The sequence below is a fragment of the Oryctolagus cuniculus genome, chromosome 12 (genome assembly GCF_051225735.1).
Source record: "Oryctolagus cuniculus isolate XC-2025 breed Fujian yellow rabbit chromosome 12, ASM5122573v1, whole genome shotgun sequence".
Lineage (NCBI taxonomy): Eukaryota > Metazoa > Chordata > Mammalia > Lagomorpha > Leporidae > Oryctolagus > Oryctolagus cuniculus.
The window spans coordinates 43,344,695-43,369,391 of NC_142878.1; the positions used below are offsets into that span (position 1 = coordinate 43,344,695).

At 42.9% G+C, this 24,697-nt stretch overlaps 1 protein-coding gene and 2 non-coding genes across 4 annotated transcripts in view; 1 reads left to right on the forward strand and 2 right to left on the reverse strand.

Moving 5' to 3' along the window:
* The window catches only part of AKAP6 (A-kinase anchoring protein 6), a 633,025-nt gene extending 610,818 nt beyond the window's left edge, over positions 1-22,207 (reverse strand). Inside the window, exon 1 of one of the 2 annotated variants that reach the window (XM_051822153.3) lies at positions 21,630-22,207. The gene's annotated coding sequence lies outside the window, so the exon portion shown is untranslated. Of the gene's footprint in view, positions 1-19,507; positions 19,621-21,629 lie in introns of those variants that run through there. The other variant, XM_089309798.1, reaches the window with a different exon arrangement.
* On the forward strand, positions 19,756-19,862 carry LOC127483869 (U6 spliceosomal RNA). The gene has a single exon (XR_007910663.1). It is a non-coding gene; the product is annotated as a U6 spliceosomal RNA (small nuclear RNA).
* On the reverse strand, positions 20,976-21,082 carry LOC127483868 (U6 spliceosomal RNA). Its single transcript, XR_007910662.1, has one exon. It is a non-coding gene; the product is annotated as a U6 spliceosomal RNA (small nuclear RNA).
* Positions 22,208-24,697: the final 2,490 nt, after the last annotated feature.

Here is a 24,697-nt window from a genome sequence, read left to right on the forward strand (position 1 = left end):
ACAGCTTAGAAAGCCTTTTCAGTGAAATAATTACAGAAAAATTCCTTAATTTGGAGAAAGAATAGAATGTCTGAGTATAGGAAGCACACAGAACTCCTAATAGACATGATAAGAAAAGATCTTCACTATGACACACTGTATCAAACTCTCCACAATGAAACTTAAAGAAAAGATTCTAAAATATACACAAGAGAAATGCCAGATGACTTGCAGAGAATTTCCAAGTAGACTCACAACAGACTTCTCATCAGAAACCCTATAAGCTAAGAGAGAATGGCAAGATACATTCCAAATATTAAAAGAAAAAAAACTGTCAACCCAGAATAGCGTCCCCTGAAAAGCTCTCATTGATGAATGAAGGCGAAACAAAGATTTTCCATAACGAACAGAAATTGAAGACATTTGTCACCACCTGTCTAGCCTTACAAAATATGCTTAAGGATGTGCTACAACACAAACACATAAACATAGTCATCACTACAAAAGAAAGTGAAGGCAGAAAATCTCCCAGTAGAAGTACGAAGGAAATCTCAAGTAAAAAATAGGAATATTTATGGAAAACCAGCAGGGCCAAGTCGTTACTTATCAATAGTAACCTTGAATGCAAATGGAAAAATGGGAAAAAAAAAAAAAAAACAGAAAACATCTACTTGTTGTCTACAAGAAATACATCTTACCAACAAAAATACATGCAGACTAAAAGTGAAAGGATGGAAAAAGATATTCCATGCTAATAGAAAGCAAAAAAGAGCTGGTGTAGCCATCCTAATATCAGACAAAATAGACTTTAACACAAAAACTGTTAAGAAAGCCAAAGAAGGGCACCATGCAATGATTAAGGGATCAATTCAACAGGAATATATGACAATAATAAATGTATACACACCTAATTACAGGGCACTTGGCTATTTAAAAGAAATGTTAAGGGGTCTAAAGGGAGACATAGACTCCCATATAATAGTAATGAAGGACTTCAATATCCCACTTTCAGCAAAGCACAGATCAACCAGACAGAAAATCAGCAAGGAAACAACAGTTAATTGACACTATAGACCAAATAGACCTAACAGATATCCACAGAACTTTTCATTCTACAGTTGCAGAATACACATTCTTCTCACCAGTGCATCAAACTTTCTCTAGGATAGACTATAGCCCAGGCCATAAAGCAAGTCTCAGCAAATTCAAAGAAAATCAAAATCATACCATGCATCTCCTCTTACCACAATGGAATGAAGCTGGAAATCAACAACTGAACGATCTCTAGAACATATGCAAATACATGGAGAATGAACAACATGCTCCTGAATGAACAGTGGGTCACAGAAGAAATCAAAAACTGTTGAACATTTTTTATACTATTTGTTGAACTCTTTACTTAGTATAGAATTAATCTTCTGAGTATAAAGTTAATTGAAAATAGATCTTAATAAAAAAAAGTAAGAATGAGAATAGGAGAGGGAGGAGGAAGGGTGGGAGTGTGGGTGGGAAGGCAGGAATGGTGGTAAAAATCACTATGTTCCTAAAGTTGTATTTATGAAATGCATGAAGTTTATAGACCTTAAGTAAAAGGTTTCTGGGAGGGGGAGGGAGAATCGTATCCTGTCCATTCTTAAGTATGTGACCTTGGAAAAATCCCTTCAAGTTTCAGTTCTCATCTGCACAATTAGCTACCTGCTTGCTAAACCTCAATCCACCACTGAAGCTCTATGAATCTGTGACATTTCATTTGGCCAGGGACAATTTCTTTCCACAATCAGTCCCCTGGGAAAGAGTTCACACTCATCTTCTGTAATCACACCAGACAAGTTTATCGTCCAATACCCCTAACAGAAGCCCCTGGGATCTCTGTGCTCTCTCATTGCCCCTACCCTTTCCTGGAATCTGATGCTTTGGCTATTTCTGATAAACAAAAACTTCCCCCCATGATAGAACCTGGTTATACCTTGGCTACCAGCTCTCTGAAAACAGCACTATCTCAGATCAAAGGGTCCATCATGTCTCGAGCTAGGAAACAGTCTGAATAACCAAGTTTACTACAAATTGGCCAACTCGGGTTCACCTCTGAGAAATCAATTGCTCAACCTTCCATGTCTCTTCTGAGTCAGCATACATTCAGTGGATTCAACAAGACAACAGTTTCCATGCCTGCTCCTCCTTAGCAGGGAATGCAACTTCATTACACTTGCCTAGAAAGGCACCAAACTTCTGACTTGTTGTTAGCCAACAAGTCAAACTTAGCTCCCAGATGTGTTTGTTAAAAAGAACCTAAGTAAAGCACATGTTGCTCATTTTCCATTAGAGAGGAGATTTTGCAGGATCGTCTGCAGAAATCCTTACCAACATGGTTTGAAAAATGATGGTCACAATTTGCTAGTATTCTCTATTCCTATAAGATGGAAACACCTTTACGTAGCCTGGCCCAGGGATTTTAAATGCTCAGGGATTCTGATACTTCCTAAAAGATCCCTTATAAACCTACCTCATGGAACTTCTGGGACCATGAAAAAAATATGATGTGAACTGTACAAAACCCAGCACATTATAGGAAACTCTATTTTCCCTGCAGTGGGTGGAAAAGATGACAGAGAAGAGGTAGATTGCAAAAGCTCTTCAGGTAAAGTTGTAGACAAAGATTACCATGAGTAAGTGGTAAAATTTTAAGGGTAAGAAGAAAAAAAAGAATGGATGCCTAAGTAGATTGAAAAGTAGAAACAAATGTGGACTAAACCGTGAACACAGTGTGGAAAAGTTCTCCTGGCTTCTGGCTCCTCAATATCCCAATGGCCACAATCATGAGAAAGGTTTTTCTGGGAGGTCTCAAGTTCCAATCTTATCACAGAATCTGTGTTCTACCTATATATAAATGTCCTTTTTCTGTTGTCTAAATGCCGCAAGCGTAAGAACACACTCTCCACCCCGGAACTCTTATGTGTGATTCAGACATCTCCCCCAAGGTATCTCTACATTTGATTTCTGTGGTCTGAAATCAAACAGGCACTGGAGATTATTTTACAGGTAGTTTGATAAATTCTACAATGTCAGAGCCTCTGCCCTAATTCCTAGTTCCCCAAGAATTGTATTCACCACTGCTCTTCTATATTCAAGGGCCTCTGATTGGTACTTTCTTTAAGGCAGTCATAGAAGGCATACATAGACTTCCAAATACTCTGACTAGCTCAAAACAGCTTCCGACTCAAGAACTGTCCTGCTCCAAACATCAGTGCTGCCCCTCAACCCCAGGCACACACACACATATGCATGTACCAGTACTCTCTCTCTTCCCCAATAAAGTACTTTCCAGAAGAGAAGTTCAACAAAAAGCCTCCATAGCCCCAGCTTTAAGGCAGATTCCTCCTGGTCCCTGAATTCCACTCCCTTGTCCCTACAAGCCAGTTTCCCGAACAGCGGTTGGCCCAAGACATTCTTGAACTGAAACCTCCAACTCAGATCTCCCACAAAAATCTAACTTTCAGATTGACTGGACTTTCTCCAAGTGTCTTTTCCTTGATTTACTTTCTCTAGTTTCCTCTGGCCTCACAATTACTGCTTTGCCTCCTAATTGCAAATCAGTTGCTTCTTCTGTTATCTCTTAAGCCTCTGGCAAGTTCTGGCAATTATATAAAGTAGCAAGAATGCTTTTAAGAAAAGAGAAATGAAAACAAAAAGAAGAATGGGAGTATGCATTTAGTTCTGGAAACAACATGGTTTTATGCTATCGCTAAAGAGCCCTGTGAGGAGAAATCAGGCTATGGGGAATATCCAGACAGCCCTGTAAGGTGATATTTACCAGGACCTTCATTGTATGGGGACTGGATTTCTAGCAACTCCTTCCCTGAGGCCAATTACTAATAGCTTTATGACCAGAAGAAGTCATTGCACACCTGTATATGGAGGAAAAGGGGCAGGGTGAGAATTAGATCCAGGTCCAAAGTGGCAGGGCCACAAAAAGCTGCCCCTGGAGGAATAAAGTCTGGGAACTGATCTGGTCACCTGGCAGCTTGAGTGTGTCAATAGTTGCAGAAAATGTCTAAGGTCTAAGCCAGCTCTACACTGAAGAAGAAAGCCTAGCCTCAGATGCTTCTTCCAGAAGAGTGGCAAGACAACCTGGTGTCAAGCGCTAAGCCTCCTTTACCATACACAAGTAAGAAGGCATCCCTGCTATGGGGTACAACAACATTGTCTTTACAGATGACAGATGAGAGATTTAACAGCCTGACCATCTTATGCAATGTGAAAGAAAAATCTGGAAATTAGCTATAGATGTGTTTCTGTATGGTCATCCCAATTTAACTTTTGTCTTTGCATAAATTATAAGGTCCGCACTCCCGGACATGCAGAACCATGAGTGAACACCTTAAGCAGAGCACATCTTGTTTTTCTGCTCCCATGGCTTCCTGTGCTCAAAACAGTGCATGACACACAGGCACACACAGCCCCATTCCATAGCTCAGGGACTAAAAATAAATTAGTTTTAGACAGTGACGGAAAACACAGCAGGTGTCAAGCCTGATTCAGGTAGACCCAAAGGCAGCCTTTCATGTCCCTCTGCACATTGGGGCATCAGTCTGTGCCATGTTACTTAAGGAGAGAGGGTGCTGGGGAGAGTATGGGGAGAGAGAACATGGTGGCCCTGCCAGGACTTACTCTGAAGCCAGCTACCAAGATGTGGCTACCAAGACCTGGTACATTCTCAGCATCAGGGTTAGTTACTACCATCCATCTCTGAGGACAATTTTCAAAAATGACTCATGCACACTTGCTCTGGATGCAACTAGGGATCCAGCAGTGCTAGCAGGTGTAAAAACTGGACCCAGCATCTTAGTCACCAACTAATAAACAAAACAAAGAAATAAAAGCTCTCAAATCAGGACACCTTGGTTACTGAAAGAAACAGGATGGGACACACCCCTCCTGCCATTATGCCAAATGCAGAGAACAGAAAAAATGTAAAAGGCTAATAAAAAGTTAAGCTGTAATGCAGTAGAAGATGGCTCAAGTCCGTGGGCCCCTGAACCCACACAGCAGACCTGGAAGACGTTCCTGGCTCCTGGCTTCGGATTGGCCCAGCTCCGGCCATTTGCAGCCATTTGGGGAGTGAACCAGCAGATGGAAGACCTCTCTTTCTCTCTCTGTGTATCTCTCTCTCTTTGCCTTTCTATATCTGTGCCTTTCAAATACATAAATACATAAATAAATATTTAAAAAAAATAAAGGGTTAGTGCCAACAATCTCAAGAAATGAAGAAATATAAGTCAATAGTTTCACAACAGATTCTGAAAGAATGAATGAATCAACAAAAATAAATGCAAAACCATGGTGTGTTACCAAACTATACAAATCATTAAAGCTACTAGAGAAAAAAGATAGATTCCTATAAAATGATGACAAAGAGACAAAAGATTTATTATCAGCAATAAAAATGCCAAAAGAAGATGGAGTAATATGTTCCACATACTGAGAGAATATTGTATCCACCTTGAATTTTATACCTAGCTATTCAGGTATAGTGGACCAAAAGGCTTTACCATCCGCAGACTTTCACTAAAACAAAACATTAACAACAAAAACCAACACTTAAAGACTCCGTCTCAGCAATGGAGTCCAGAGGACAACTCATGGACAAAAATAGAGTGGTAGATTTCTTAACCATAAAATAACTACTGTGGTGGAATGAGAAGGTGAAAAGGTCATGCCAAGATGGCCACTGAGGTGAGAAGGTCATGCCAAGATAGACGCTGACAACAGAAACTGCCTGGCAACAGAGCCTGACTGGCAAAAGGCTGTGATTGGATGGCTTTGGAAACTGCCTGGCAACAGGCTGTGATCGGTTAGGGCATAGACCGCCCCTTGACCAGATTGGCTGCCTTGGCTATATAAGCTGTTGTACCAACTGAAATAAACAAGTCTGCAGGCTGCTCACCTCCATCCCGCTTTCACCCAACTCCCGAGGTCTGTGTGGTGACTGCGCGGTGCCTCTTGCCCCCACCATGCTCCTCCTCTCAGAAACGAATCCTCTCAGGAACGAATCAACCACAACAAACTACTTTGTATTTTTTGTCAAAATTGAAATAAAATTCTAGACAAAAAGTAAGTATAAAACTATGTGTATGGTATCTGCATAGGAGTAAAGATGTCTGTGTAATATCTGTATGGGGGAACGGAGAATCAAAAAGATTCTTTTCTTTGTATACATTTTATACAAACTTTTGAAAGTTAAATATGTATGTTCAAAGTGTAAGAACAACCACCCAAACAAAAACAAAATATATCACATATATTCCAAACCAACAAATCAAAGAAAGGAAAAAAGCACAACAGTCCCACAGAAGGTGGGTAAAAGCAGTGAGGAAGAAAGGTTGGTTGTGGCAGAAGTGTCCAAATGTGTGTCAAAGGCCTGTGTTCCTCAACCAGAGTGCAGGACTGCTGTTGGGAAGTGGCTGCCACACCAGGAACTACATCTCCCAGGCCCTTCTTGCTTCTTGGTAGGCCCCTGTGACTAGTTTGCATCAATGAAATGTGAGGAGTGATCTGTAAATGGTTTCCAAGCTGATGTGGTTAAGGAGCAGGTGGTCCCTCTCTACCCTCTTTTCCCATCTGAGTGATCTTGGAACTTGTGCAATAGGAAAGACAGAGCCACTAGAACAAGTAGCTTGGGTTCCCGAATGATTGCAGGGGGGCAGCCCAGCCCTTGTGCCACTGACTTGATTTCACAAGAGAAGATACCTACTTCTTTTGTGCTGAGCTGCTGAGAGTTCCAGGTTCATCTGTAACCTCAGCTGGCACTGTCCCAAGTAATACAGATGGTAAACAGAGCATACAAAATGAGATGAGCAAAGTCCAAATATATCACCCATCACAAAAATGTAAGTGGATTAAGCCAGACACTGGCAAACTATGCCTGGGCAGGCCAAACCCAGCCAGGCCTATTCATCTATGTATGATCTGTGGCTGCTTTAGAAAAGTTGCAACAGAAACTACCTATAGTGCACCAAATCAAAAGTGTTCATTACCTACCCCTTTACACACACACACACACAAACAAATTGCCAGTCTTTAGATTAAATCCACATGTTTAAAAAATAGGATAAGAGAATGGGTTGGTTTTTAATATCCCCAAATTCTGTTTTTACTTATTTTCATCTACTTGAAAGGTAGAAAGAGAGAAAAAGGGGTAGGGGAGAGGGAGATCTTCCAACCATTGGTTCACTCCCTAAATGTCTACAACACCCAGTGACGGGCAAGCAGAAGCCAGGGGCCAGCAATTACATCCTGGTCTCCTACGTGGGTGGCAGGGGCTTGAGCACTTCAGCCAAATCATCTGCTGCTTACCGGGATGCATTGGCAGAAAGCCTAAGCAGAAGCACAGGTGCTAGGACTCAGACCAGCACCTTGATATGGAAGGTAGGCATCCCAAGCAGCAGCTCAACCTTCTGTGCCACAACCCCTGCCCCCCAACAATGCTATTTATGAAAAACATGATTTTTAAAACTCACACCAAAGGTTTGAAAATAAAGATGGATAAATATATGTCAAGCAAACACTTGACAACAGAAAACATATGAATAGTTAGCAATACTAATATTATACAATATAAAAACAGCATCAATAGGGATAAAGAAGTATACTACTTGGGGCCAGTGCTGTGGCATAACAGACAGAAGTCGCTGCCGCTGCCTACGGCACCAGCGTCCCATGTGGGGAGTGAACCAGCGGATGGAAGATCTATCTCTCCCTCTCTAATTCTGCCTTTCAAATAAATATAGGTCTTTTAAAAGATACACTAAAGACAAAAAGAAACATCTCAAAATGATACAACAGGGGCCAGCACTGTGGCATGCAGGCATCCCATATAGGCAGTAGTTCAAGTCCTGGCTGCTCCATTTCTAATCGAGCTTTCTGATTTGGCCTGGGAAAACAGTATCAGATGTCCCAAGTCCTTGGGCCCCTGCATCCTCGTAGGAGACCTGGAGGAAGCACCTGGCTTCGGATGGGCATAACTCTGGCTATTGTGACCAATTGGGGAAGTGAACCAGAGGATGAAGGATCTCTCTCCCTCCCTCTCTCTCTCTCTGCCTCTCCTTCTCCCACTGTGTAACTCTTTCAAATAAATAAATATTTTAAAAAATGATACAACAGTATTGATAAAACTGCAAAGAAACTTTTTCATAACCTTCACCACAAATATTTCAGAACATGAGAAAACCATGACAATAAATTTAAGTTCTATTAAAGGAGAAGGAATTAAATGATTTGAAAGCTATGACTCCCAAGGGAGAGTTTCATGGGTGCGGGTTTCACAACCACGTAAAGAACTTATTCATGGGGCCAGCACTGTGGTGTAATGGGTGAAGTGCCGCCTGCTGTGCCGGTATATCCCATATGGGCTCCAGTTCGGGTCCCGGCTGTTCCACTTCAGATCCAGCTCTATTCTATGACCTGAGAAAGCAGTGGAAGATGGCCCAAGTCCTTGAACCCTTGCACCTGCACGGGAGACCTAGAAGCTCCTGGCTTCGGACTGGCGCAGCTCTAGCTATTGAGGCCTTTTGGTGAGTGAACCAGAAGATAGCAGACCTCTTTCTCTGCCTCTCTGTAACTCTTTCAAATAAATCAATCTATCTTTAAAAAAAAAAAAAAAAGAACTTATTCAAATAGTATATATATACTTCACACCTGACCCAGAGAGGTGGCAAGGGAGAGATCCTCCAAGAACAACTGATTCTGCACACCTGTTACTGTTAGGAAGCGGTGTCCTTTAGCAGTTTTAGGCTATGGTCTCAGCCCATTTTGTGTGGCTGTAACAAATTACCTGAGATTGAGTCATTTATAAAGAACAGAAATTTATTTTCTCATAGTTCTAAAGGCTCAAATTCTGGGGCCAGAGCTGCGGCTTACAGTGCTATCATCACCATACGGGTGCCAGTTCAAGTCCCGGCTGCTTTACTTCTGATCCAGCACCCTCCTAATGCACCTGGAAAAGCAGATGATGACCCAAGTCTCTGGGTACCTGCACCGACGTAGGAGAACCAGAAGCAGCTCCTGGCTCTGGCCTGGCACAGCCCTAGCCATTGGGGCCATTTTGGGAGTGAACCAGTACATGGAAGATCTGTCTCTCCTGCTAGCTCTACCTTTCAAATCAATAAATAACTTTTAAAAAGGCTCAAATTCCAAGGTATGGACATGTTTGATTTCCTGGTAAGGGTACAGTCTCTGCTTCCAAGGTGGCACCTTGGGCACTGTGTTCTCACAGGTCAGAAGGGCACTCCCTTCCATCAAGTCTCCCCCAAACACACATACTTTTGAGAAGCAGAGAGCGCGCATCTTCTCGATCACTTCCCATTGTCCACAGCTGGTGCCCAGAGGAAGAGGAAGGACAAGACAATGATAATTGCAAAACTTAGGTCTAGGCATGATGACAGCAAAGAGAAACCTGTATTTATTCATGGAAGATTAGTTTTAGGATCCCTGAATATAAGATAAAGGATAAAAAATTAAACTTAAAATCTAGGCCAGCAGTTGGAGAACACAATGGTTCTCAAAGGGTAATCTCAAGTTCAGCCTCAGAATCTTGAGTGCCTGCTGAAATACAGAATCCAGGCTTCTCTCCACACCTACTAAATCACAATCTCCTGGGTTGTGACCCAAGAATATGCATCAAAGGGGTTAGGAGAGAGTTACTGAAAGATGTAAATATGCACATTCTATAAACCAAATCCCAAGTGCCTAAGATTACCCACAGTTATCAAGCAGCACAATTCAAACACTAAGCTCCAGGTTTGTCAATAATTACAGGTTGTGAACAAAGGGTAACCAATGAAGGTTACAGAAAACAAGAGATTATAAACTTAGCATGGACATGAACTATTATCACATGAGTGAGTTTCTAGCAGAAACATCACTAGGAGTTTGAATGCTGGTTTTTTTATCGCTGTTGTTCTGAAGTTCTAGATGATTACATTGGGACTTATAACTGACAAAGAATAAAATCTGAGCCTGCGGATACCCCAGACAACATCAAAGACTAATAAGATGATACTAGATAAAAGTACTAAGACATTTGAAGTCTAAACTTCTTCTAAGTAATGGCAGATCTTATCTTGGCCATTTTCATCATTTTAAAAAATTATTTATCTTAAAAGGCAGAGAGAGACAGAAATGAGTATGAGTATCTTCCATCTGCTGATTCACTCACTAAATGCCTGCAACATATAGGGCTGAGCCAGGCTGAAGCCAAGAGCCAGGAACTCAATTTGGGTCATCTGCATGAGTGACAGGGACCCTACTAGAGCCATCACTACTGCTCCCAGGGTACACATTCACAGGGAACTGGAATGAAGAATGGAACCAGGATCCAAATTCAGGCATTCTGACATGCAATGCAGGTGTTACAAGTGGTGGCTTAACAGCTGCACCCAACACCCACCCCTCATCATTTATTTAACAAAGATTCCCCAAATGTGTACAGCATTTGGGTTTTTAAAAAATAATTAAGAAACCTTTTCAAGCAGGTGCCTAACATTTTAAGCTTGGGGGTGAGGTGGTTATTGGTCCCAAGTGGGCTTTCCCTCAAAGTTACACTGTTTCCTTTCCAGTGTTGTTGTTTTTGAATGTGCATAGTTTCCAAGGTAACAGCTAACAGCAATTTCCTTGTATTCCTTGGCCAAAGAGTTATAGGCAGGTGCTCTTGAGGATGGAGTGAAGGTCTCTGATGCAATACTCAAATGATCTTGAATTACCGAGTTAAAAAAATCCAATCACTGTAAACTTCAAAGTCAAAAGAGCTTCTCATTACAATAACAGCAATTTGCACACCTCCCATGCTTTCCAAAGCACAAGGTACCATGCATTTCACATAAATCCTGTCAACCCCAAGAGACAAGCAGGGCACACATTATGATTATCCCTACTTCACAAGGGCATGTGGGTTGTCTAAGTGCTGAGTGCCCACTAGACTCAAATACTTTCCATGATACCCAGAAGACCCACTTGACTAAAAAGATGTATTTTCCCTCTTCAATCACAGAGGATTTGATCAACATTTTTTGCAGTTAACGTTATCAAATATAAAATGGGGCGACATTCATTTCCCGGGGGGTTTCAAGTTTATATTTCCTGGGAAACAAAAACCTTTGGCTGCATGAAGAGTTGGGGAAAGTGAAACCACAGAGTGGATAAGGAGATGTCAAACACAGCTGCTTTATACAGCTGGGATCCTGGCTTAAGAAACTGTTACTCAACTAACAATGCAGGAACACAACAGTGAGGCTGGCCCACAGAGTCATCCAAAATGAGGACCCAAGTGGCCTCCTGAGGAAGGAGTGAGTAGAGGTTCCTAACAGAGATCCAGGATTAGGGACCAAGAACTGGGTGTTTGCCACTTAGATGCACTGTTCTGAAATGATTCAGGAATAAAGCCTAGCTTGAGCAGAGATTTTTTTTTTAAAGGAACATGTTAACGAATTAGCTCACTCACTACCCTCCTGAGATCCTGAGAACTCGCAGTCACACTGCTTTGTGGTGCCGACCACACTGGAGAATAGTGAGAACACCGTGGGTTCTAAGAATTCTAAAATGGCCTATGTAAGCAGAAACCATCTTAACATGGACTAAGTAGAGTCATGGAAATATGCTCTACAATTGTGTGGCTTTATTACTATTAACTCATTCAGAAAGTAGTACCGAAACCAGACTTTATGACAGGCACCGTTGTGGGTAGTTGGGATATAGCAGCAAACAGAATGGATGAAGTCTTCTCTCTGGAAGTTTTATTCTAGTGAGAAAAGACAGAAAACAAACAAATGCATGAGTGACGGAGACAATTGCCATAGGAAAAAGTGAAGGAGGACAAAGGGAATTTCACTTGGCAAAACATAAGTTGTCTTTCTATTTTGTATTTGTTTTCATAAATCAAATATCCATTTGATTAATCGTAGGAATTGTGGTTGTTGAGCAACATTTCATACTGACAAACAGAACTGATTCACAAGAAGACACAGAGATCCTGAATATGCATGCAACAACGAAGTTTCAAATACATGAAGCAAAAACTTTCAGAACTGGGGCCAGCATTGCAGCACAGTGGGCAAAGCCGCCACTTGTGACACCAGGGTTTGAGCCCCAGCTACTCTGCTTCTGATCCGGCTTCATGCTAATGAGCCTAGGAAGGCACAGGAAAACATCCTGAATGCTTGGGCCCTCGCCACCCACACAAGAGACCCGGACAGAGTTCCTGGCTCCTGGCTTAGGCCTGGCTGTTGTGGCCATTTGGGGAGTTAACCTGTGTATGAAAGATGTGTCTGTCCATCTGTCTCCCTCCCTCTTCCTTTCTCTGTTGTTCTGCCTTTCAAATAAATAAATTTCTAAAAAATGTCAATCAACTAAAGAACTCCACAATTACAACTGCTCATTAACAGTTCTCACAAGCTGATTGGAGAAATACAGAACATCACTAAGGATAAGCACAATTTAAGAGTTATCAACTCATATTACTTATTCACATTTATACTGGTGGTGGGTGTTTTGGCACAATTGTTAATCCACTACCGGGAACGCCCACATCCCATGACAGAGTGTCAGTATGAGTCCTGGCTACTCAGCTTGCAATCTGCTTCCCCCGGTAAATCTGCCTATGAAGCATCAGATGACTGCTCAAATACTTGAGTTACCACCACCCACATGGGAGACATGGATGGAGTTTCTGGCTCCTTGCTTCAGCCTAGCCCTGTCCAGGCTGTTTCAATCATTTGTATGTGTATGGAAAATGTCTCTCTCATTGCCTTTCAAAAACATAAATCTTTTAAGAAGTATATACAACAGAAGAGACATATTGGTTTTCTGTGAACATGGAACATCCACTAAGGCATACCGTATCATGGGGCATGAAACAAGCCTTGATAAACAAAATAAGTAAAAACACATCATAAGGGAGTTGATTACAAAATAACACAAAGATACATGGAAAAATAACCAAATATTTAAAACTAAAGCCATACACCTAAATAACTGATCTGATAAAAAGGAAAAGGAGGTAATATTTTTAACTAAATGAAAATATAAACATAGCATACCAGAATTTGTGGGATATAGCTGAAGTAATGTCTAGAGGTAAATGTGTTTTATGTTAGCAAAGAAGAATGGTCTAAATTAATAACCTAAACTTTTACAAGAGCAAATTAAACCTAAAGTAAATAGAAGAAGGGAAATAATCAAGAACTGAAATCAATAACAGAAAATGAACAAGCAACAGGATAAACAAAGTTTTTGAAGAACAGAAAATTCATAATGTCCAGCCAGACAGATCAATAAGAGAAAATATAGGAATGAAAGGAGAGACCTAACAACATTTATTAAAAAAAAAAATAGTGGAGAGATTAAAAGAAAATAAAGCAGTATTAAAAAAACTTCATGTTGCTACTTAAAACTTCTCTGAAAAACCATTAACTATGTTTCTAAGTGTAATCTTAACCATATATAATAATCTAAACCATAGTAATTTCTATTTTGCACAGGAAATTTTTTTTGCACAAAATTACTTTTATTAAGAGGCACAGAGACAGAAAGCTCCTATCTGCCTGTCTTCCCTTTAACTGTCCCAAATGAAGCTGGGATCCCAGAACTGAAGCCAGGTCTTCCCCACGGGTAGCAAAGACACAAGCTCTTGAACCCTAACCACTGCCCCCAAGGTTGTATTAGCAGAATCTGGAATTCGGAGTCAAAGCCAACGATTTCACACAGGTACTCCATTACAGGACACAGGTGTCTTAGCCACTCAGCTAAATTCCCACCAAAACCAAATCATTGAAATAGTCTAGTTCACCAAAGACTTACTTAAATTATGTTAATCTAAATTCTTGAAAGATTTCTGAGATGGTTGCTTTAGAATACTTTTTAAATTTAGCACATTTGAATTTTTAGCTATTTCATTTTGTTATTTCATTTTCCTATGTTCTGAGAAATACAGAAGTACTGTATAAGCAGTTATTTATCTCATTAAACCAATTAGAATAGGGCTCCTCTAATTTAGGCCATCAGATAATCTAAATCATTAATATCATCTGGACTTAGGCCGGCGCCGTGGCTCAATAGGCTAATCCTCCACCTTGCGGCGCCGGCACACCGGGTTCTAGTCCCGGTCGGGGCACCGGATTCTATCCCGGTTGCCCCTCTTCCAGGCCAGCTCTCTGCTATGGCCAGGGAGTGCAGTGGAGGATGGCCCAGGTGCTTGGGCCCTGCACCCCATGGGAGACCAGGAAAAGCACCTGGCTCCTGGCTCCTGGCTCCTGCCATAGGATCAGCGCGGTGCGCCGGCTGCAGCGGCGGCCATTGGAGGGTGAACCAACGGCAAAGGAAGACCTTTCTCTCTCTGTCTCTCTCTCTCTCACTGTCCACTCTGCCTGTCAAAAAAAAAAAAAAAAAAAAAAAAACAACAACAACAACAACAAAAAATATCATCTGGACTTAGGAAGCTACTATACACTCATGAGATAAAGACCTCTCTGGATTAAAAAATAGATTTTATAACTTCAATTTTAAAATGTCACAGGAATCAGGAGTTAACATAGAAGCACAAAAAATTTACCAGTCAGGTATCAAAGAGTGGTTCCCTTGGTGAACACAACATTCTTAATTGATCTGTGCCCAAAATAGATGAAAAGCATACAAATAAGACTAATAACCAGTTTTTCTGTAGTCTCTCACCCACCAGAGACTAGATCTCTATAAATCATTAATCCACTCACAGAGAACACCAAACTGTCAAACCCTAACACCATATTCCCCATCATCGCCACCAAGAGTCAGTGACTTATTCAACCTAAAGGAAATAAAGACCGATGAAATATATAAAATCTGTTCTCTATATCAATAAAAAGAAAATGAAGAACTGCAAAACAGAGAATGTTAGAATTAGAAAAACAAAGTCAGCCAAGTGTTATTGTCATTTGGAAGCCAAGGGAAAAAAAAAAACAAAAGCACATGTCTGGGCATTATGCAGTCCACAAGCTGCACATCTCTGGTGACAAGTTTACCTTATCAGGTGAATCCATTGAGCAACTCAGTGGAGCACTTCAAACTTTTGTTTTTTAAAACAAAAAGCTAAGATCGTCTTCCATATGGATAAATGAACATGTGTTAAATTATTTAGCACATTAATCAATGAAAGAGCATGGTAGATGTTATAAGGAGAAATCAAAACAGCACAAGTTGATATGGAAGAAAAGAATGTTGAAATAAATGTGCAGATAGAAGTAAAACTACCTCACTTCCATAGCAGTAGAGGTAAGTCAACTGAACTTCTACTGGTCAAAACTTACGTAACTATAACCAAGAACTGTGTTGCATCGCTATCAGTAATCCACAATTTACAGAGTTATAAAATAGCTTCCACAGAACAGGAATCAGATACTGGATTCCAAACAACGCAGTTTTCCACCTGGGCACAAGTTTTCCCCCCGAACAAGACATGTCTCTCCTCTAAAACTAAAGACTGGGAATAGAGGATACGTGTATAGACAGGTAAGTCTGTAATATTTATAAAAAATTAAGAAGTCCATCTCTGACAGTCTCCCCCCACCTCACCCAACTCCCTTCAGTAACACAGAACACATTACCTACTACAAATTAAGGGAACTGGTTACTGTGAAGGGCTCCATTCACTTTTCACTTCGGCCTTACTCAGACTGACTTTGTATCATTAAAAGTTTAAAAGGTCATCTAGGAGACAGTCCAGATCATTCTCTGAATTCATTGGCATATACCAATCTAAATCATTAATATCATTAACCACCCCTTTGGAAATTGTAAGGAGTTGACTCTGGGGAATCTATTAACTAGGCCAGCTTGGGTAAGACTGTTCTAATTTACTATAGTGTATTGGACTAGCTGGAGGAGTCCTGAAAAAATAAAATGTAGACTGGAGAGGTTTTAAAGATCTTCGTGGTGCTTTCCAGGTGGGACATTGAAGAGGAATCCTGGGAAGTGTTACCCCTGGAAGTAACACGAACGAAGTGGGTTTGGCCAGTAAAGGAAGGGAGTGGCAAAGGAAGGGGACTGGTGAGGAACTCAGACGAGATTCACCTGATGCACAGCACTTCTGACAGAAAAAAGCGAGCTGACAAGTTTGAAACAAACATTATAAAGGCTAAGAGTCTCAGGAGAAAGGAAGGTAGAGGGAGGAGGAGGCAGAGAGAGAATCCAAAAAGATATCTCACAGCTGCACAGGCCCCACTGAGAATAACTGAATCAGTCTCCAGTGGAGGGCTCAGGCACCTGTATTTTGAAAGACCCTTTTATCATAGTTACAAGCTGAGGTCCGGGTTGATAAAGTCTCCTCCCTGGCTTCAGTGCATCAATTTCACCCTAGGCAAACCTAGGTCACTAATGCTGTGGTTCTAAGTGACTCATTTGTTCCCTGCTAAAGAGGATGTGAAAACTTGGGTTCTTCTTTTTAATTAGAGCAAAGTCGCTGAAGACAAGATGAATTAAAAAAAAAAAACACTTTCAACAGTGTCACATCACTGAACATTTCCTTTCCATAAGTCAAAGGAAAAGAGAACAAGATAGAAAGTCCATCTGTTGGTGTGTGCTTTCCCACTGCTGGATCAAATGAGAGAACTCGGAAATGTGGTTGTAAATGGAGGCTTGAAGCTTTTATCCATTCCTTTGTAACTTATTGCAAACAGTATAACCTAGTAATACCACCAGTGGAACAGTGGAAAAAGCAATGGACTTGGCCTTGGAAGATGGCAGCACCACTGTCATTATTATGAGGCGATGTTGCTATAATAATCTCAGCCTCAGCTTTCTTCTCTGAAAAATGAGGCATCTCTTCGGATCTAAAATGTCATTAAGATGTGTCATAGTTTAGCATACCACTAAGAAAGCATAGTTTCAATTTATTGTTAATGTACATAGTTGGAATTATTACATTTATTTGTAATATGAGTCCAACTGTTCTAGAATATAAAACAAACTTTTCTCATTAAAAAAATCTGATAAGCCGAGAAAAGTCCTTTAAATTTCTCCTGAAGTCAATTTGTTAACAAGGTCTATTAAGAGTTTTACTCCTTAAACAAACCCAATCCTTTTTTTCTTTTAAAGATTGATTTTGAAAGTCAGAGTTACAGAAAGAGTGAGACAGACTGACCATCCACTGGTTCATTCCCTCACATGGCCACAATGGCCAGTGCAGGGATAGGCTGGAGCCTGGAGCTTCATCTGGATCCCCCATGTGGGTGGCAGGGGCCCAAACATTTGGGCCACCTTCCACTGCTTTTCCCAGGCCGTTGGCAGGAAGCTGGATCAGAAGTGAGAAGCCGGGACACTAACCAGCACCCATATGGGATGCTGGCATCTCAGGCAATGGCTTTACATTGGCCTCCAAATGAACCAAATTGTTAACTCAAGATACAAGGATTATTTTATGAGGCTTATGCTGTAGCACAGCGGGTAAAACCACCACCTGCATGCTAACATCCCATATGGGCACCGCTTCGAGTCCCAGCTGCTCCACTTCTGATCCAGCTCCCTGCTGATGTGTCTGGGAAGACAGAAGATGGCCCAAGTCTTTGGGCCCCTGCACCCACATGGGAGACCTGCAGAGGCTCCTGGCTTCGGATTGGCCCAGCTCCAGCCATTGAGGCCATCCAGGAGTGAACCAGCAGGTAGAACACCTTTCTTTCTCTCTCTGCCTCTGCCACTCCACCTTTCAAATAAATAAATACTTTTTTAAAAAATATTTTACTAAAAAGCCACCTACCACATAACTTTGCTGAATGACTACCAAAAGACATGATAAGGAACACTAATCCCGGGGCTGCATTGTGTTTCAGCAGGTCAAAGCAACACTGGCATCCCATATCAAAGTCACTGGGTCCAGTTCTGGTGGCTCCACTTCTGATCCAGCTCCCTGCTAATGCATCTGGGAAAGCAGCAGAGGATGGTTCAAGTGCTTGTGCCCCTGCAGTCATGTGGGAGACCAGGATGGAGTTCTGTATTCCTGGCTTCCGCCTGGCTCAGCCCTAGCCACTGAGGCCATCTGAGGGTGTGGAAGATCTTTCTCTGTCACTCTGCCTTTCAAATAAATAAGTCTTTCAAAAACCCACTATTTCCACCTAAGAAAGTGATTGGAAATTCACATATTCTCAACCAAGGATGACAAGAGCAAGACTTTTTATCAGAATGTCAGTCCAGGACCTGAAGTTTGATTTTTCAGTGTCACAGACGCCAGCAGTATTTTAACGTTGCCAAACGTGGAGCGTGAAGACCTGAGTGTCTGTAAAGGCGTAAGGTGAACTGGGCAAACGTGCGGTTACTGACGTAGGAAATGAGGTAGGGGGCACAAGCAACGGGAGGACAGGACTGCAGGGAAGGCGAAGGGTTTGAAATGAAGACAACAGACAGAACAGACTTGCGGGAACAGATTAAGGACCTGCAGGACAGTCAGGCTGAGCACACCTGGTCCGAGTCCTACTGCGTGAAGACGTCGATATATGCTTAGCCTGACAGAAAACATCCAGGAAAGAACCAGCAGCCCACATCCAGAAATCAGAGGAGGAGCTATTTTCGCTTATCCAGTCGACTTTCCAGGATAAAGGGTAACTAACAGAGAGCAGAGCAGAACAAGGCGGGCAATGGCTCCCCAAGAATGTCTTAGCTGTAAAGACAGGAGGCTTCAACGTAGCCTAAGAAAGGTACATTGTTAGCCGGAGTAATCAAACTCTGCAAAGCACCTGGTCCCGGGAGCGAGTGATTCAGAGACTCATACAACACCGCCACCCTTCATTTCTTTTCCAGGTTTTATTCTCTCCATTCTTGTCCACGCTAGGGCCAAACCAAGCGCTCCTGACCTGGACGATGTTCATCAGCGATGCGACAACGACTCAGCCAGAGGCGCAGGCTGCTCGGCCTACCAGAACCGCGGGCCGGGCTGGGCCGGGGCTACGCTACAGAGACTCTGAGGCCAACCAAGGAAGCTTCCAGACGTGCTCACCAGCTTTCAAGGAACGTCGAGGACAAGTTTAACACCACCATTTGTCAGAAATGAGCCAAATCCAAGGCTTCCACAGGGGCAAAGGTCCCACCTCCCCCATAAACCAACCCTGCGTTCAGAAGCTGAGGCCGGGCCGCAGTCACAGCCACCCGCGGGTCACAGCAGCCTAACACCCCGTCCTTATGACTGCTCAATACAAGCAACCTCGAAGCAACGAGGAAATGTGTGAACGCAGACCGACTGAGGGTGAGATCAGGGAATTGCCTTCACTTTCCTAACTACGAGGAGGGCCAGCTGACTGCTTTTGCTTTTTAAATGCACTCAAAGGAAGTGTAACGACATGCTCCAGACTTGCGTCGCACCGCCGCAGCCCTGCTGGAGGGGCAGTAGCCTCCGAGGCGCCGAGCGCCTCCTGTTCTCCCGAGCCCCACAACGGCGCCGCGCGCATTCCCAGCATGCCGCGCGGCACTCAGGAGCATTCACAGCCCCGGGACCGGAGTACCGCGAGGAGGCGCTTACCCATGGTGCACCGGGCGCTCATTTGCATGGACTACGCAACAGGTAGACCCCCACAGGTCAATAACGTCCCGGAGCGGCCTGCGCGAAAAGCGTGAAAGCCTCGGGAGGTAGTTTCCTGGCAGAAAATCGCCTGGGGTGCTCGCAGCTGCTCGCCAAGGCGGGAGAATGTGTGTTGCGGCCTACTCACCATACCTTTAAAAGGGGAGCGTTGCCCGGCCTTTATATAGGGCCTGGACGCAAGCCTGGTCGTGCTCGCTTCGGCAGCACATATACTAAAATTGGAACGATACAGAGAAGATTAGCATGGCCCCTGCGCAAGGATGACACGCAAATTCGTGAAGCGTTCCATATTTTGCAAAAGCTTCTTTATTAGTCAACAACAGGAGTCACTGTGCACTTACTCCTCATGTAGGATCTCTGTCCTTAGTGTGCTGTACATTGAGACTTAATGCTATAACTAGTACTCAAACAGTATATTTCACTTTGTGTTTCTATGGGGGTGCAAACTGTTGAAATCTTAATGCATACTAAACTGATCTTCTGTAAAAAAAAATTATCAATTCCCAACTTGACTCTCACTGGGATTAAACATGACAATAGGTCTGATCTGATTTCATCATCATTTAAAAAATCATCTATCATTTTTCACTTTATGTTTCTGTGTGGGAGCAAACTGTTGAAATGATCTTCTGTATATTAAGATAATCGAAAATGAATCTTGATGTGAATGGAAGGGGAGAGGGAGTGGGAAAGGGGAGGGTTGCGGGTGGGAGGGACGTTATGGGGGGGAAGCCATTGTAATCCATAAGTCGTACTTTGGAAATTTATATTCATTAAATAAAAGTTTAAAAAAAAAGCTTCTTTATTGTCTCACTCGAAGGAAATGTAAAGATTGGCGTAAGGCGGGCTGCGAAGTGAGCGGACCTGAGTTGTGTGCAAATGTAGTGCGCATCTTAGGGGTGAGAAAATGTCATTGCTTTTCCGCAGTTAAACTTCTATTTTGAGGTTGACTCCCTGTGCTGTCTGCCTCCTCACGAACTCCTGAGACCCGAGGAGCTGGGTCTTTCTCAGGAGAAGGCCCCTGCCTCACGAAGAGGGCTGCAAAAGCAGCGAGGAAAGCAACACTGAAGCTCGTTTCCCGCGCCTGCTTTGCGACCCTACCGAGCTCTCTGGGAACCTGAGTGTTGCACCCCGTCTTCCACGGAGGCCCTGTTCCCCGGGCTGACCTCAGCCTGTGGACTCCTGAGCTCCAGGCCCAGCTGGGCAGGGTCTTAGGAGACGGAGAAATGCCGGTTTACGTAAGTAAGGGTGGATTCTGTGAAGAGAAATTCAATGCAGAGCTCATTGCTGTGCTGAGTTTAGGAAGCTTAAGCACTGAGATGCAGACAGGAATAGCTGGGTAAGTAGTGCACTGTCTTAAGGTGGGTACTGGAGATATGCTGTGAGGCTCTCCAGGAAGGAAAAGATGCAAAATATGGAACGCTTCACGAATTTGCGTGTCATCCTTGCGCAGGGGCCATGCTAATCTTCTCTGTATCGTTCCAATTTTAGTATATGTGCTGCCGAAGCGAGCACGACCAGGCTTGCGTCCAGACCCCATATAAAGGCCGGGCAACGCTCCCCTTTTAAAGGTATGGTGAGTAGGCCGCAACACACATCCCCCCGCCCCTTGGCGAGCAGCTGCGAGCACTCCAGGCGATTTTCTGCCAGGAAACTACCTCCCGAGGCTTTCACGCTTTTCGCGCAGGCCGCTCCGGGACGTTATTGACCTGTGGGGGTCTACCTGTTGCGTGATCCATGCAAATAAGCGCCCGGTGCACCATGGGTAAGCGCCTCCTCGCCATACCCAAGCTCCAGGCTGTGAAGGCTGGCGCGTTCCTCCCGCGAGGCATGACGGGAACATCGCCACCTGGGCAGTTGCCAGTTGCCGCGGAGTGACAAGCGCCGGGCAAGCTGTAGCAGGCGGTATCTGAGAACTCGTGCCTAGGTCACTGGGTTCTTCAAGCACAGGTCCCCAAGGGAAATACGGGATGTGGCACCGATATTTCACCATGACAGACAAGCCAGAAGGCTTTGAAGTGAGCGGGGGCCGGGCCTCCCGGATTCCCCCCAGCCACTTGACCTCTCAGCTCTGGAACAGCTGGCGCCACACTCTAGGTTGTCCGGGACTCCAAGAGCATTAGGCACGACTGTCTCGGGTCCATGTCCACTCCAAGTAGTGACCGGTCGGTTCTGAGGCGGGCCTGCTTGGACTGGACGGTCACCCGCAGGTAATCAAAGGCCTGAGCTTTTGTGCGCAGGCGCCAGTGCTGTCCGGAGGCGCGGCCGCGCCCCTGCCCCTGCACAGGTGTCTCACCGCCCGCACAGCTTCTGGCAGCCAAGCTTCCAGAACGTTGAAGAAGGCCAGGCAGAAGCCCACCTGGCTGGCTGGAGAGGTGGAATTGAGGACTCATTTGCACCTGGGCTGGAGCCTCATCCTGGTGCTTCCTTGTAGCTCCCTGTGCTCCAGCCCTCGCACTGAGGATACAAACGTGCAGGACGGGCCTCCCTGCAAGAAACGCTCTATTACATGTCTTTTTTAACTACAGCCAAAATCACGCTGTTCAAGTCCCAGCCTTGCGCGTTGAGATGGGGGAAGGGCAAACGTTAAAGTCTGCGACAGTGATTGGTTACAGCACTGGACACATCGAGGGGCAAAACGCCGGCGTGGCCTTACATGGGATCTCACTGTAATACGGTGTATTACAAAATACGCTGGAGTTTGCCTTTTTCTCCCTGTCATCCTAAGTCCCTCCCCCTCCCCAGACGGACAGGATACTTGAAGTAAACACCTGCTACAGATTAGTAATTTGGGGGCATTTTTTTAATTGGTACCGAATTTTCTGATATACAAAAATAAAATAGTGTGAAATATGAGAGTTTGTTATTACAGAAGGAAAAAAAAAGGCCCACAGGGATTATTGCTAAACCTGTCTTTGTGTTTATGATTATAATTATTTTCTTTCACACCTTTTGAAAAGTAATAAAAACCTTGTCCCTTCCCCTCCCCCTAAAAAAAAATCAGACAAAAATAGCAGGCCTACTGAGTTAAATTGCCGAATTACTAATAAAATACACTTTGATGTGTTTTTCCTAATGGCCTGTCTTATGCTAAGCTATTTCTAACTTCAAAGCTATTAAGAAATAATAAGTTGATGTTCAGTTTTATCATTTGAAGAAATATAACAAAACTCTTTGATTTTCTCACATTCTTAAAACCTTAGCAACTAAACAGTTTATTAAAGGATAAATGGGTAGGGAAATCTATAGTTGGAAAGAGGGTCAGAATTTTGGGGTCATGAATTTAAGGTCCCTCCAAGTCGTAATCTCTCAGAATCAGGCTACACGCTCAGATGATCACTTGTAAGCCCTTTGTACTCTAAAAAGAGGAAAAATGTTTATCACGTGCAGAAAAAGAAAAAACACGGAGGTTGTCAGGAGATCAGATTCGCTGGGAGGAGATAGGAATGACTTTAAATTGTCACAGGTGTACAGGAATAGCAGGAGAACTTAATTTGAGAGCCACGGCTTTACTGAACAATGTAGTGTTACCAGAGCTGATTTATGTGATCAGCTGATTTATGTCATCTGTATAAGATCTATTTTAAAGCAAGAAATTGTTTCCAGACTTGCAGTGTTGTTACTTCTTTTGTTAGTTAAATATATATAAACAGAAAACTGGGTGTAAATTCCTTATTTAAAAAAAAAAAAAAACCTTTGAGAGGCATGGAGATAGAGAGCTCCCTTCTGCTGGTTCACTCCCCCAAGTGCCTGAAATGGCCAGGGCTGAGCAATCCAGGTCTCACCTGGGTGGCAGTAACCCATTAGCACCTGGAAGTTGGGGTCAGGAGTACAGCAAGGCACTGAAACCAGGTAGTCTGGTGTGGGACACAGGCACCCTAACTGCTAGCTAAATCAGTGCCTGCAACCAAATTTCTTACATTTGTTACACAGCTCTGAAAGCAAACCAGATTTACAAGTTAAATACTAAACTATAAATCAATGCATTCAAATTACCATTAGTTTATTGCAGTGTATGGTGTTGGACACAGCACACAATAGATTTGATCTGAGAGTCTTGAAGAAAATCAGGCCTCGTAATATTGCCAACAAGCAGTCCTTGAATGCCAACGTATTACTTGATGACCCTTTAAAGCTGTTACTACTTCATTCAACATGGACAGCATGACAATATAGTTGAAATCATCACTAAATATAAACCCAGCAAAAATGCACCGAAATTCAGAACTAGGAAGATAACCTGAAGTTAGCTGTAAGTTCTTAAGAAATATTTTTTTTGAACATTTTGTTGTCATTTCAGTCCTGACTTCATAGTGAGTGAGACTATTGAAGATAAAGAAGGAATAAGACTTCTTGTCATGTTTTATTTATATCTGCTTGGGATTCTATTTGGCCAATATTCCAGTAATTGTTGGCAAGAGAGAAAAGGATTAACAGAAGGCATCTGTGTACTCAAAAATTCTCTCTTACCCCCAAAACAAGGCAGTTTCGTGTAGTGAAACCAGTCTGGCTCAGGCATCACACACCTTGTGGTTTTTCAAACAGACTCAGCACCACATCTCCCATGAATGAGGTGAGGCTTGAACATGCAGAATTTCACAAAGCCCATTAGTACATCCTGAAACTGATGCACTGAAACCACTTCAGAACTTCTCATAAATCAAATTTCATTGTTTCCGTTCTGCTTATAATATATTCAACTGACAATTAACCTTGATTTGTACAGCATGTCTTGAAAACATGTGCTTTGGTGCAAATACATTATTTACATTATTCATCGCTCATTTCTCATTGGCCCCTACAAAGAAGTACATTACTCAGTCACATGTTATTTTCATAATGTAAAGGCAAAGTACCAATTTATTAAATATAATAGTCTTGCTAACTGGAAATAGTACTCATATGTATATTTTCACTAGGAAAAGAAAATGTTGCCTTCATAGATAAATAATCCGACATAAGCATAGTGGCACATACTGGTCACTGTGATCCTTTGGATAGCAGGACGTGCCAACCTATCAGCAGCAAGGTAGGAACAGTCCTAAAGGTCCTTTGACTCTCTGAGATGACGTGGAAAATGTAAATGTCGATACATAGTGAAATCTCATAGCAATACTTAGTTATAAGGTG